This window comes from Chiloscyllium punctatum, unplaced genomic scaffold (genome assembly GCF_047496795.1).
Source record: "Chiloscyllium punctatum isolate Juve2018m unplaced genomic scaffold, sChiPun1.3 scaffold_57, whole genome shotgun sequence".
In the NCBI taxonomy this organism is placed as follows: domain Eukaryota; kingdom Metazoa; phylum Chordata; class Chondrichthyes; order Orectolobiformes; family Hemiscylliidae; genus Chiloscyllium; species Chiloscyllium punctatum.
Genome location: NW_027309792.1, coordinates 3,116,081 through 3,130,542, shown reverse-complemented (window position 1 = coordinate 3,130,542; position 14,462 = coordinate 3,116,081).

Sequence of the window (14,462 nt, the reverse complement as noted above, 5' to 3'; positions counted from 1 at the left end):
CAGCCCCTCTGTTTCTCGCCCTCTGTTTCAGCCCCTCTGTTTCAGCCCCTCTGATTCAGCACCTCTGTTTCAGCCCCTCTGATTCAGCCCCTCTGTTTCAGCCCCTCTGTTTCAGCCCCTCTGTTTCTCGCCCTCTGTTTCAGCCCCTCTGATTCAGCCCCTCTCGTTCAGCCCCTCTGATTCAGCCCCTCTGATTCAGCCCCTCTGTTTCTCGCCCTCTGTTTCAGCCCCTCTTTTTCAGCCCCTCTGTTTCTCACCCTCTGTTTCAGCCACTCTGATTCAGCCCCTCTGATTCAGCCCCTCTGTTTCCCGCCGCTCTGTTTCAGCCCCTCTGTTTCTCGCCATCTGTTTCAGCCCCTCTGTTTCTCGCCCTCTGTTTCAGCCCCTCTGTTTCAGCACCTCTGTTTCAGTCCCTCTGTTTCAGCGCCTCTGTTTCTCGCCCTCTGTTTCAGCCCCTCTGTTTCTCGCCCTCTGTTTCAGTCCCTCTGATTCAGTCCCTCTGTTGCAGCCACGCTGTTTCTCCCCCTCTGTTCCAGCCCCTCTGTTTCAGCCCCTCTGTTTCAGCCACTCTGTTTCAGCCCCTCTGTTTCAGCCCCTCTGTTTCAGCCCCTCTGTTTCTCGCCCTCTGTTTCAGCCCCTTTGTTTCTCGCCCTCTGTTTCAGCCCCTCTGTTTCAGCCCCTCTGATTCAGCCCCTCTGATTCAGCCCCTCTGTTTCTCGCCATCTGTTTCAGCCCCTCTGTTTCAGCCCCTCTGTTTCTCGCCCTCTGTTTCAGCCCTTCTGTTTCTCGCCCTCTGTTTCAGCCCCTCTGTTTCTCGCCCTCTGTTTCAGCCGCTCTGTTTCAGCCCCTCTGTTTCAGCCCCTCTGTTTCTCGCACTCTGTTTCAGCCCCTCTGTTTCTCGCCCTCTGTTTCAGCCCCTCTGTTTCAGCCCGTCTGTTTCAGCACCTCTGTTTCAGCCCCTCTGTTTCTCACCCTCTGTTTCTCACCCTCTGTTTCATCCCCTCTGTTTCAGCCCCTCTGTTTCAGCCGCTCTGATTCAGCCCCTCTGTTTCAGCCCCTCTGATTCAGCCCCTCTGTTTCAGCCACTGTGTTTCAGCCCCTCTGTTTCAGCCCCTCTGTTTCTCGCCCTCTGTTTCTCGCCTGCTGTTTCAGCTCCTTTGTTTCTCGCCCTCTGTTTCAGACCAACTGTTTCAGCCCCTCTGATTCAGCCCCTCTGATTCAGCTCCTCTGTTTCTCGCCCTCTGTTTCAGCCCCTCTGTTTCAGCCCCTCTGTTTCAGCCCCTCTGTTTCTCGCCCTCTGTTTCAGCCCTTTCTGTTTCTCGCCCTCTGTTTCAGCCCCTCTGTTTCAGCCCCTCTGTTTCTCGCCCTCTGTTTCTGCCCCTCTGTTTCTCGCCCTCTGTTTCAGCCCTTTCTGTTTCTCGCCCTCTGTTTCAGCCCCTCTGTTTCAGCCCCTCTGTTTCTCGCCCTCTGTTTCTGCCCCTCTGTTTCTCGCCCTCTGTTTCAGCCCTGCTGTTTCTCGCCCTCTGTTTCAGCCCCGCTGATTCAGCCCCTCTGTTTCTGCCCCCCTGAATCAGCCCCTCTGATTCAGCCCCTCTGTTTCAGTCCCTCTGTTTCAGCCCCTCTGTTTCTCGCCCTCTGGTTCAGCCCCTCTGATTCTCGCCCTCTGTTTCAGCCCCTCTGTTTCTCGCCCTCTGTTTCAGCCCCGCTGATTCAGCCCCTCTGTTTCAGCCCCCCTGAATCAGCCCCTCTGATTCAGCCCCTCTGTTTCAGTCCCTCTGTTTCAGCCCCTCTGTTTCTCGCCCTCTGGTTCAGCCCCTCTGTTTCTCGCCCTCTGTTTCAGCCCCTCTGTTTCTCGCCCTCTGTTTCAGCCCCTCTGTTTCAGCACCGCTGTTTCTCGCCTTCTGTTTCAGCCCCGCTGATTCAGCCCCTCTGTTTCAGCCCCTCTGAATCAGCCCCTCTGATTCAGCCCCTCTGTTTCAGCCCCTCTGTTTCAGCCCCTCTGTTTCTCGCCCTCTGTTTCAGCCCCTCTGATTCTCGCACTCTGTTTCTCGCCCGCTGTTTCAGCCCCTTTGTTTCTCGCCCTCTGTTTCAGACCCACTGTTTCAGCCCCTCTGATTCAGCCCCTCTGATTCAGCCCCTCTGTTTCTCGCCCTCTGTTTCAGCCCCTCTGTTTCAGCCCCTCTGATTCAGCACCTCTGTTTCAGCCCCTCTGATTCAGCCCCTCTGTTTCAGCCCCTCTGTTTCAGCCCCTCTGTTTCTCGCCCTCTGTTTCAGCCCCTCTGATTCAGCCCCTCTCGTTCAGCCCCTCTGATTCAGCCCCTCTGATTCAGCCCCTCTGTTTCTCGCCCTCTGTTTCAGCCCCTCTTTTTCAGCCCCTCTGTTTCTCACCCTCTGTTTCAGCCACTCTGATTCAGCCCCTCTGATTCAGCCCCTCTGTTTCCCGCCGCTCTGTTTCAGCCCCTCTGTTTCTCGCCATCTGTTTCAGCCCCTCTGTTTCTCGCCCTCTGTTTCAGCCCCTCTGTTTCAGCACCTCTGTTTCAGTCCCTCTGTTTCAGCGCCTCTGTTTCTCGCCCTCTGTTTCAGCCCCTCTGTTTCTCGCCCTCTGTTTCAGTCCCTCTGATTCAGTCCCTCTGTTGCAGCCACGCTGTTTCTCCCCCTCTGTTCCAGCCCCTCTGTTTCAGCCCCTCTGTTTCAGCCCCTCTGTTTCAGCCCCTCTGTTTCAGCCCCTCTGTTTCTCGCCCTCTGTTTCAGCCCCTCTGTTTCAGCCCCTCTGTTTCAGCCCCTCTGTTTCTCGCCCTCTGTTTCAGCCCCTCTGTTTCTCGCCCTCTGTTTCAGTCCCTCTGTTTCAGCCCGTCTGTTTCAGCCACTCTGTTTCTCGCCATCTGTTTCAGCCCCTCCGTTTCTCACCCTCAGTTTCAGCCCCTCTGATTCAGCCCCTCTGTTTCTCGCCCTCTGTTTCAGCCCCTCTGTTTCTCGCCCTCTGTTTCAGCCCCTCTGTTTCTCGCCCTCTGTTTCTGCCCCTCTGTTTCTCGCCCTCTGTTTCAGCCCTTTCTGTTTCTCGCCCTCTGTTTCAGCCCCTCTGTTTCAGCCCCTCTGTTTCTCGCCCTCTGTTTCTGCCCCTCTGTTTCTCGCCCTCTGTTTCAGCCCTGCTGTTTCTCTCCCTCTGTTTCAGCCCCGCTGATTCAGCCCCTCTGTTTCAGCCCCCCTGAATCAGCCCCTCTGATTCAGCCCCTCTGTTTCTCGCCCTCTGGTTCAGCCCCTCTGATTCTCGCCCTCTGTTTCAGCCCCTCTGTTTCAGTCCCTCTGTTTCAGCCCCTCTGTTTCTCGCCCTCTGGTTCAGCCCCTCTGATTCTCGCCCTCTGTTTCAGCCCCTCTGTTTCTCGCCCTCTGTTTCAGCCCCTCTGTTTCTCGCCCTCTGTTTCAGCCCCTCTGTTTCAGCACCGCTGTTTCTCGCCTTCTGTTTCAGCCCCGCTGATTCAGCCCCTCTGTTTCAGCCCCTCTGAATCAGCCCCTCTGATTCAGCCCCTCTGTTTCAGCCCCTGTGTTTCAGCCCCTCTGTTTCTCGCCCTCTGTTTCAGCCCCTCTGATTCTCGCACTCTGTTTCTCGCCCGCTGTTTCAGCCCCTTTGTTTCTCGCCCTCTGTTTCAGACCCACTGTTTCAGCCCCTCTGATTCAGCACCTCTGATTCAGCCCCTCTGTTTCTCGCCCTCTGTTTCAGCCCCTCTGTTTCAGCCCCTCTGATTCAGCCCCTCTGTTTCAGCCCCTCTGATTCAGCCCCTCTGTTTCAGCCCCTCTGTTTCAGCCCCTCTGTTTCTCGCCCTCTGTTTCAGCCCCTCTGATTCAGCCCCTCTCGTTCAGCCCCTCTGATTCAGCCCCTCTGATTCAGCCCCTCTGTTTCTCGCCCTCTGTTTCAGCCCCTCTTTTTCCGCCCCTCTGTTTCTCACCCTCTGTTTCAGCCACTCTGATTCAGCCCCTCTGATTCAGCCCCTCTGTTTCCCGCCGCTCTGTTTCAGCCCCTCTGTTTCTCGCCCTCTGTTTCAGCCCCTCTGTTTCAGCACCTCTGTTTCAGTCCCTCTGTTTAAGCGCCTCTGTTTCTCGCCCTCTGTTTCAGCCCCTCTGTTTCTCGCCCTCTGTTTCAGTCCCTCTGATTCAGTCCCTCTGTTTCAGCCACGCTGTTTCTCCCCCTCTGTTCCAGCCCCTCTGTTTCAGCCCCTCTGTTTCAGCCACTCTGTTTCAGCCCCTCTGTTTCAGCCCCTCTGTTTCAGCCCCTCTGTTTCTCGCCCTCTGTTTCAGCCCCTCTGTTTCTCGCCCTCTGTTTCAGTCCCTCTGTTTCAGCCCGTCTGTTTCAGCCACTCTGTTTCTCGCCATCTGTTTCAGCCCCTCCGTTTCTCACCCTCAGTTTCAGCCCCTCTGATTCAGCCCCTCTGTTTCTCGCCCTCTGTTTCAGCCCCTCTGTTTCTCGCCCTCTGTTTCAGCCCCTCTGTTTCTCGCCCTCTGTTTCAGCCGCTCTGTTTCAGCCCCTCTCTTTCAGCCCCTCTGTTTCTCGCCCTCTGTTTCAGCCCCTCTGTTTCTCGCCCTCTCTTTCAGGCCCTCTGTTTCTCGCCCTCTGTTTCAGCCCGTCTGATTCAGCCCCTCTGTTTCAGCCCCTCTGATTCAGCCCCTCTGTTTCAGCCACTCTGTTTCAGCCCCTCTGTTTCAGCCCCTCTGTTTCTCGCCCTCTATTTCTCACCCTCTGTTTCCCGCCCTCTGTTTCAGCCCCTCTGTTTTTCGCCCTCTGTTTCAGCCCCTCTGTTTCTCGCCCTCTGTTTCAGGCTCTCTGTTTCAGCCCGTCTGTTTCAGCCCCTCTGTTTCAGCCCCTCTGTTTCTCGCCCTCTGTTTCTCGCCCGCTGTTTTAGACCCTTTGTTTCTCTCCCTCTGATTCAGCCCCTCTGATTCAGCCCCTCTGTTTCTCGCCCTCTGTTTCTGCCCCTCTGTTTCAGCCCCTCTGTTTCTCGCCCTCTGTTTCTGCCCCTCTGTTTCTCGCCCTCTGTTTCAGCCCCACTGTTTCTCACCCTCTGTTTCAGCCCCGCTGATTCAGCCCCTCTGTTTCAGCCTCTCTGAATCAGCCCCTCTGATTCAGCCGCTCTGTTTCAGCCCCTCTGTTTCAGCCCCTCTGTTTCCGCCCCTCTGTTTCTCGCCCTCTGTTTCAGCCCCTCTGTTTTTCGCCCACTGTTTCAGCCCCTCTGAATCATCCCCTCTGTTTCAGTCCCTCTGATTCAGCCCCTCTGATTCAGCCCCTCTGATTCAGCCCCTCTGTTTCTCGCCCTCTGTTTCAGCCCCTCTGTTTCAGCCCCTCTGTTTCTAACCATCTGTTTCAGCCCCTTAGATTCAGCCCCTCTGATTCAGCCCCTCTGTTTCCCGAACCCTCTGTTTCAGCCCCTCTGTTTCTCGCCCTCTGTTTCAGCCCCTTTGTTTCTCGCCCTCTGTTTCAGCCCCTCTGTTTCAGCCCCTCTGATTCAGCCCCTCTGATTCAGCCCCTCTGTTTCTCGCCATCTGTTTCAGCCCCTCTGTTTCAGCCCCTCTGTTTCTCGCCCTCTGTTTCAGCCCTTCTGTTTCTCGCCCTCTGTTTCAGCCCCTCTGTTTCTCGCCCTCTGTTTCAGCCGCTCTGTTTCAGCCCCTCTGTTTCAGCCCCTCTGTTTCTCGCACTCTGTTTCAGCCCCTCTGTTTCTCGCCCTCTGTTTCAGCCCCTCTGTTTCAGCCCGTCTGTTTCAGCACCTCTGTTTCAGCCCCTCTGTTTCTCACCCTCTGTTTCTCACCCTCTGTTTCATCCCCTCTGTTTCAGCCCCTGTGTTTCTCGCCCTCTGTTTCAGGCTCTCTGTTTCAGCCCCTCTGTTTCTCGCCCTCTTTTTCTCGCCCGCTGTTTCAGCCCCTTTGTTTCTCGCCCTCTGTTTCAGCCCCTCTGTTTCAGCCCCTCGGATTCAGCCCCTCTGATTCAGCCCGTCTGTTTCTCGCCCTCTGTTTCAGCCCCTCTGTTTCAGCCCCTCTGTTTCAGCTCCTCTGTTTCAGCCCCTCTGTTTCTCGACCTCTGTTTCAGCCCCTCTGTTTCTCGCCCTCTGTTTCAGCCGCTCTGTTTCAGCCCCTCTGTTTCAGCCCCTCTGTTTCTCGCCCTCTGTTTCAGCCCCTCTGTTTCTCGCCCTCTGTTTCAGCCCCTCTGTTTCAGCCCCTCTGTTTCAGCCCCTCTGTTTCTCGCACTCTGTTTCAGCCCCTCTGTTTCAGCCCCTCTGTTTCAGCCCCTCTGTTTCAGCCCCTCTGTTTCTCGCCATGTATTTCAGCCCCTCTGTTTCTCGCCCTCTGTTCAGCCCCTATGTTTCTCGCACTCTGTTTCAGCCCCTCTGTTTCAGCCCCTCTGTTTCAGCCCCTCTGTTTCAGCCGCTCTGTTTCTCGCCCTGTGTTTCAGCCCCGCTGTTTCTCGCCCTCTGTTCAGCCCCTATGTTTCTCGCCCTCTGCTTCAGCCCCTCTGTTTCTCGCCCTCTGTTTCTGCCCCTCTGTTTCTCGCCCACTGTTTCAGCCACGCGGTTTCTCGCCCTCTGTTTCAGCCCCACTGATTCAGCCCCTCTGTTTCAGCCCCTCTGAATCAGCCCCTCTGATTCAGCCCCTCTGTTTCAGCCCCCCTGTTTCAGCCCCTCTGTTTCAGCCCTTCTGTTTCTCGCCCTCTGTTTCAGCCCCTCTGATTCTCGCCCTCTGTTTCAGCCCCTCTGTTTCTCGCCCTCTGTTTCAGCCCCTCTGATTCAGCCCCTCTGTTTCAGTCCCTCTGATTCAGCCCCTCTGATTCAGCCCCTCTGATTCAGCCCCTCTGTTTCTCGCCCTCTGTTTCAGCCCCTCTGTTTCAGCCCGTCTGTTTCAGCCCCTCTGTTTCTCACCCTCTGTTTCAGCCCCTCTGATTCAGCCCCTCTGATTCAGCCCCTCTGATTCAGCCCCTATGTTTCCCGCCCCACTGTTTCAGCCCCTCTGTTTCTCGCCCTCTGTTTCAGCCCCTCTGTTTCTCGCCCTCTGTTTCAGCCCCTCTGTTTCAACCCCTCTGTTTCAGCCCCTCTGTTTCAGCGCCTCTGTTTCTCTCCCTCTGTTTCAGCCCCTCTGTTTCTCGCCCTCTGTTTCAGCCCCTCTGATTCAGCCCCTCTGTTTCAGCCCCTCTGTTTCTCCCCCTCTGTTCCAGCCCCTCTGTTTCAGCCTCTCTGTTTCAGCCACTCTGTTTCAGCCCCTCTGTTTCAGCCCCTCTGTTTCAGCCCCTCTGTTTCTCGCCCTCTGTTTCAGCCCTTTCTGTTTCTCGCCCTCTGTTTCAGCCCCTCTGTTTGAGCCCCTCTGTTTCTCGCCCTCTGTTTCTGCCACTCTGTTTCTCGCCCTCTGTTTCAGCCCTTTCTGTTTCTCGCCCTCTGTTTCAGCCCCTCTGTTTCAGCCCCTCTGTTTCTCGCCCTCTGTTTCTGCCCCTCTGTTTCTCGCCCTCTGTTTCAGCCCTGCTGTTTCTCGCCCTCTGTTTCAGCCCCGCTGATTCAGCCCCTCTGTTTCAGCCCCCCAGAATCAGCCCCTCTGATTCAGCCCCTCTGTTTCAGTCCCTCTGTTTCAGCCCCTCTGTTTCTCGCCCTCTGGTTCAGCCCCTCTGATTCTCGCCCTCTGTTTCAGCCCCTCTGTTTCTCGCCCTCTGTTTCAGCCCCTCTGTTTCTCGCCCTCTGTTTCAGCCCCTCTGTTTCAGCCCCTCTGTTTCGCGCCCTCTGTTTCTCACCCTCTGTTTCAGCCCCTCTGATTCAGCCCCTCTGATTCAGCCCCTCTGATTCAGCCCCTCTGTTTCCCGCCCCTCTGTTTCAGCCCCTCTGTTTCTCGCCCTCTGTTTCAGCCCCTCTGTTTCTCGCCCTCTGTTTCAGCCCCTCTTTTTCAACCCCTCTGTTTCAGCCCCTCTGTTTCAGCGCCTCTGTTTCTCGCCCTCTGTTTCAGCCCCTCTGTTTCTCGACCTCTGTTTCCGCCCCTCTGTTTCTCGCCCTCTGTTTCAGCCGCTCTGTTTCAGCCCCTCTGTTTCAGCCCCTCTGTTTCTCGCCCTCTGTTTCAGCCCCTCTGTTTCTCGCGCTCTGTTTCAGCCCCTCTGTTTCAGCCCCTCTGTTTCAGCCCCTCTGTTTCTCGCACTCTGTTTCAGCCCCTCTGTTTCAGCCCCTCTGTTTCAGCCCCTCTGTTTCAGCCCCTCTGTTTCTCGCCATGTATTTCAGCCCCTCTGTTTCTCGCCCTCTGTTCAGCCCCTATGTTTCTCGCACTCTGTTTCAACCCCTCTGTTTCAGCCCCTCTGTTTCAGCCCCTCTGTTTCAGCCGCTCTGTTTCTCGCCCTGTGTTTCAGCCCCGCTGTTTCTCGCCCTCTGTTCAGCCCCTATGTTTCTCGCCCTCTGTTTCAGCCCCTCTGTATCTCGCCCTCTGTTTCTGCCCCTCTGTTTCTCGCCCACTGTTTCAGCCACGCGGTTTCTCGCCCTCTGTTTCAGCCCCACTGATTCAGCCCCTCTGTTTCAGCCCCTCTGAATCAGCCCCTCTGATTCAGCCCCTCTGTTTCAGCCCCCCTGTTTCAGCCCCTCTGTTTCAGCCCTTCTGTTTCTCGCCCTCTGTTTCAGCCCCTCTGATTCTCGCCCTCTGTTTCAGCCCCTCTGTTTCTCGCCCTCTGTTTCAGCCCCTCTGATTCAGCCCCTCTGTTTCAGTCCCTCTGATTCAGCCCCTCTGATTCAGCCCCTCTGATTCAGCCCCTCTGTTTCTCGCCCTCTGTTTCAGCCCCTCTGTTTCAGCCCGTCTGTTTCAGCCCCTCTGTTTCTCACCCTCTGTTTCAGCCCCTCTGATTCAGCCCCTCTGATTCAGCCCCTATGTTTCCCGCCCCTCTGTTTCAGCCCCTCTGTTTCTCGCCCTCTGTTTCAGCCCCTCTGTTTCTCGCCCTCTGTTTCAGCCCCTCTGTTTCAACCCCTCTGTTTCAGCCCCTCTGTTTCAGCGCCTCTCTTTCTCTCCCTCTGTTTCAGCCCCTCTGTTTCTCGCCCTCTGTTTCAGCCCCTCTGATTCAGCCCCTCTGTTTCAGCCCCTCTGTTTCTCCCCCTCTGTTCCAGCCCCTCTGTTTCAGCCTCTCTGTTTCAGCCACTCTGTCTCAGCCCCTCTGTTTCAGCCCCTCTGTTTCAGCCCCTCTGTTTCTCGCCCTCTGTTTCAGCCCTTTCTGTTTCTCGCCCTCTGTTTCAGCCCCTCTGTTTCAGCCCCTCTGTTTCTCGCCCTCTGTTTCTGCCCCTCTGTTTCTCGCCCTCTGTTTCAGCCCTTTCTGTTTCTCGCCCTCTGTTTCAGCCCCTCTGTTTCAGCCCCTCTGTTTCTCGCCCTCTGTTTCTGCCCCTCTGTTTCTCGCCCTCTGTTTCAGCCCTGCTGTTTCTCGCCCTCTGTTTCAGCCCCGCTGATTCAGCCCCTCTGTTTCAGCCCCCCTGAATCAGCCCCTCTGATTCAGCCCCTCTGTTTCAGTCCCTCTGTTTCAGCCCCTCTGTTTCTCGCCCTCTGGTTCAGCCCCTCTGATTCTCGCCCTCTGTTTCAGCCCCTCTGTTTCTCGCCCTCTGTTTCAGCCCCTCTGTTTCTCGCCCTCTGTTTCAGCCCCTCTGTTTCAGCCCCTCTGATTCTCGCCCTCTGTTTCAGCCCCTCTGTTTCTCGCCCTCTGTTTCAGCCCCTCTGTTTCCCGCCCCTCTGTTTCAGCCCCTCTGTTTCTCGCCCTCTGTTTCAGCCCCTCTGTTTCTCGCCCTCTGTTTCAGCCCCTCTGTTTCAACCCCTCTGTTTCAGCCCCTCTGTTTCAGCGCCTCTGTTTCTCGCCCTCTGTTTCAGCCCCTCTGTTTCTCGCCCTCTGTTTCAGCCCCTCTGATTCAGCCCCTCTGTTTCAGCCCCTCTGTTTCAGCCCCTCTGTTTCTCGCCTCTGTTTCAGCCCCTCTGATTCTCGCACTCTGTTTCTCGCCCGCTGTTTCAGCCCCTTTGTTTCTCGCCCTCTGTTTCAGACCCACTGTTTCAGCCCCTCTGATTCAGCCCCTCTGATTCAGCCCCTCTGTTTCTTGCCCTCTGTTTCAGCCCCTCTGTTTCAGCCCCTCTGATTCAGCCCCTCTGTTTCAGCCCCTCTGATTCAGCCCCTCTGTTTCAGCCCCTCTGTTTCAGCCCCTCTGTTCCTCGCCCTCTGTTTCAGCCCCTCTGATTCAGCCCCTCTCTTTCAGCCCCTCTGATTCAGCCCCTCTGATTCAGCCCCTCTGTTTCTCGCCCTCTGTTTCAGCCCCTCTTTTTCAGCCCCTCTGTTTCTCACCCTCTGTTTCAGCCACTCTGATTCAGCCCCTCTGATTCAGCCCCTCTGTTTCCCGCCGCTCTGTTTCAGCCCCTCTGTTTCTCGCCATCTGTTTCAGCCCCTCTGTTTCTCGCCCTCTGTTTCAGCCCCTCTGTTTCAGCACCTCTGTTTCAGTCCCTCTGTTTCAGCGCCTCTGTTTCTCGCCCTCTGTTTCAGCCCCTCTGTTTCTCGCCCTCTGTTTCAGTCCCTCTGATTCAGTCCCTCTGTTTCAGCCACGCTGTTTCTCCCCCTCTGTTCCAGCCCCTCTGTTTCAGCCCCTCTGTTTCAGCCACTCTGTTTCAGCCCCTCTGTTTCAGCCCCTCTGTTTCAGCCCCTCTGTTTCTCGCCCTCTGTTTCAGCCCCTCTGTTTCTCGCCCTCTGTTTCAGTCCCTCTGTTCAGCCCGTCTGTTTCAGCCACTCTGTTTCTCGCCATCTGTTTCAGCCCCTCCGTTTCTCACCCTCTGTTTCAGCCCCTCTGATTCAGCCCCTCTGTTTCTCGCCCTCTGTTTCAGCCCCTCTGTTTCTCGCCCTCTGTTTCAGCCCCTCTGTTTCTCGCCCTCTGTTTCAGCCGCTCTGTTTCAGCCCCTCTCTTTCATCCCCTCTGTTTCTCGCCCTCTGTTTCAGCCCCTCTGTTTCTCGCCCTCTCTTTCAGGCCCTCTGTTTCTCGCCCTCTATTTCTCACCCTCTGTTTCCCGCCCTCTGTTTCAGCCCCTCTGTTTTTCGCCATCTGTTTCAGCCCCTCTGTTTCTCGCCCTCTGTTTCAGCCCCTCTGATTCTCGCCCTCTGTTTCAGCCCCTCTGTTTCTCGCCCACTGTTTCAGCCCCTCTGATTCATCCCCTCTGTTTCAGTCCCTCTGATTCAGCCCCTCTGATTCAGCCCCTCTGATTCAGCCCCTCTGTTTCAGCCACTCTGTTTCAGCCCCTCTGTTTCAGCCCCACTGTTTCTCGCCCTCTATTTCTCACCCTCTGTTTCCCGCCCTCTATTTCAGCCCCTCTGTTTTTCGCCCTTTGTTTCAGCCCCTCTGTTTCTCGCCCTCTGTTTCAGGCTCTCTGTTTCAGCCCGTCTGTTTCAGCCCCTCTGTTTCAGCCCCTCTTTTTCTCGCCCTCTGTTTCTCGCCCGCTGTTTCAGCCCCTTTGTTTCTCTCCCTCTGTTTCAGACCCACTGTTTCAGCCCCTCTGATTCAGCCCCTCTGATTCAGCCCCTCTGTTTCTCGCCCTCTGTTTCAGCCCCTCTGTTTCAGCCCCTCTGTTTCTCGCCCTCTGTTTCTGCCCCTCTGTTTCTCGCCCTCTGTTTCAGCCCCACTGTTTCTCACCCTCTGTTTCAGCCCCGCTGATTCAGCCCCTCTGTTTCAGCCCCTCTGAATCAGCCCCTCTGATTCAGCCGCTCTGTTTCAGCCCCTCTGTTTCAGCCCCTCTGTTTCCGCCCCTCTGTTTCTCGCCCTCTGTTTCAGCCCCTCTGATTCTCGCCCTCTGTTTCAGCCCCTCTGTTTCTCGCCCACTGTTTCAGCCCCTCTGATTCATCCCCTCTGTTTCAGTCCCTCTGATTCAGCCCCTCTGATTCAGCCCCTCTGATTCAGCCCCTCTGTTTCTCGCCCTCTGTTTCAGCCCCTCTGTTTCAGCCCCTCTGTTTCAGCCCCTCTGTTTCTAACCCTCTGTTTCAGCCCCTTAGATTCAGCCCCTCTGATTCAGCCCCTCTGATTCAGCCCCTCTGTTTCCCGAACCCTCTGTTTCAGCCCCTCTGTTTCTCGCCCTCTGTTTCAGCCCCTTTGTTTCTCGCCCTCTGTTTCAGCCCCTCTGTTTCAGCCCCTCTGATTCAGCCCCTCTGATTCAGCCCCTCTGTTTCTCGCCATCTGTTTCTCGCCCTCTGTTTCAGCCCCTCTGTTTCTCGCCCTCTGTTTCAGCCGCTCTGTTTCAGCCCCTCTGTTTCAGCCCCTCTGTTTCTCGCACTCTGTTTCAGCCCCTCTGTTTCTCGCCCTCTGTTTCAGCCCCTCTGTTTCAGCCCGTCTGTTTCAGCACCTCTGTTTCAGCCCCTCTGTTTCTCACCCTCTGTTTCTCACCATCTGTTTCATCCCCTCTGTTTTTCGCCCTCTGTTTCAGCCCCTGTGTTTCTCGCCCTCTGTTTCAGGCTCTCTGTTTCAGCCCCTCTGTTTCTCGCCCTCTTTTTCTCGCCGGCTGTTTCAGCCCCTTTGTTTCTCGCCCTCTGTTTCAGCCCCTCGGATTCAGCCCCTCTGATTCAGCCCGTCTGTTTCTCGCCCTCTGTTTCAGCCCCTCTGTTTCAGCCCCTCTGTTTCAGCTCCTCTGTTTCAGCCCCTCTGTTTCTCGACCTCTGTTTCAGCCCCTCTGTTTCTCGCCCTCTGTTTCAGCCGCTCTGTTTCAGCCCCTCTGTTTCAGCCCCTCTGTTTCTCGCCCTCTGTTTCAGCCCCTCTGTTTCTCGCCCTCTGTTTCAGCCCCTCTGTTTCAGCCCCTCTGTTTCAGCCCCTCTGTTTCTCGCACTCTGTTTCAGCCCCTCTGTTTCAGCTCCTCTGTTTCAGCCCCTCTGTTTCTCGCCCTGTGTTTCAGCCCCTCTGTTTCTCGCCCTCTGTTCAGCCCCTATGTTTCTCGCCCTCTGTTTCAGCCCCTCTGTTTCTCGCCCTCTGTTTCAGCCCCACTGTTTCATCCCCTCTGTTTCTCGCCCTCTGTTTCTGCCCCTCTGTTTCTCGCCCACTGTTTCAGCCCCGCGGTTTCTCGCCCTCTGTTTCAGCCCCACTGATTCAGCCCCTCTGTTTCAGCCCCTCTGAATCAGCCCCTCTGATTCAGCCCCTCTGTTTCAGCCCCTCTGTTTCAGCCCCTCTGTTTCATCCCTTCTGTTTCTCGCCCTCTGTTTCAGCCCCTCTGATTCTCGCCCTCTGTTTCAGCCCCTCTGTTTCTCGCCCTCTGTTTCAGCCCCTCTGTTACAGCCCCTCTGTTTCAGCCCCTCTGTTTCTCGCCCTCTGTTTCAGCCCCTCTGTTTCTCGCCCTCTGTTTCAGCCCCTCTGATTCAGCCCCTCTGTTTCTCGCCCTCTGTTTCAGCCCCTCTGTTTCTCGCCCTCTGTTTCAGCCCCTCTGTTTCAGCCCCTCTGATTCAGCCCCTCTGTTTCTCGCCCTCTGTTTCAGCCCCTCTGTTTCTCGCCCTCAGTTTCAGCCCCTCTGTTTCAGCCCGTCTGTTTCAGCCCCTCTGTTTCAGCCCCTGTGTTTCTCACCCTCTGTTTCTCGCCCTCTGTTTCAGCCCCTCTGTTTTTCGCCCTGTGTTTCAGCCCCTCTGTTTCTCGCCCTCTGTTTCAGGCTCTCTGTTTCAGCCCCTTTGTTTCTCGCCCTCTGTTTCTCGCCCGCTGTTTCAGCCCATTAGTTTCTTGCCCTCTGTTTCAGCCCCTCTGTTTCAGCCCCTCTGATTCAGCCCCTCTGATTCAGCCTGTATGTTTCTCGCCCTCTGTTTCAGCCCCTCTGTTTCAGCCCCTCTGTTTCAGCTCCTCTGTTTCAGCCCCTCTGTTTCTCGCCCTCTGTTTCAGCCCCTCTGTTTCTCGCCCTCTATTTCAGCCCATCTGTTTCTCGCCCTCTGTTTCAGCCCCTCTGTTTCAGCCGCTATGTTTCAGCCCCTCTGTTTCTCGCCCTCTGTTTCAGCCACTCTGTTTCTCGCCCTCTGTTTCAGCCCTTCTGTTTCAGCCCCTCTGTTTCAGCCCCTCTGTTTCTCGCACTCTGTTTCAGCCCCTCTGTTTCAGCCCCTCTGTTTCAGCCCCTCTGTTTCAGCCCCTCTGTTTCTCGCCCTGTGTTTCAGCCCCTCTGTTTCTCGCCCTCTGTTCAGCCCCTATGTTTCTCGCCCTCTGTTTCAGCCCCTCTGTTTCTCGCCCTCTGTTTCAGCCCCTCTGTTTCTCGCCCTCTGTTTCTGCCCGTCTGTTTCTCGCCCTCTGTTTCAGCCCCTCTGTTTCGCGCCCTCTATTTCAGCCCCGCTGATTCAGCCCCTATGTTTCAGCCCCTCTGAATCAGCCCCTCTGATTCAGCTCCTCTGTTTCAGCCCCTCTGTTTCAGCCCCTCTGATTCAGCCCCTCTGCTTCAGTCCCTCTGATTCAGCCCCTCTGATTCAGCCCCTCTGTTTCTCGCCCTCTGTTTCAGCCCCTCTGTTTCGC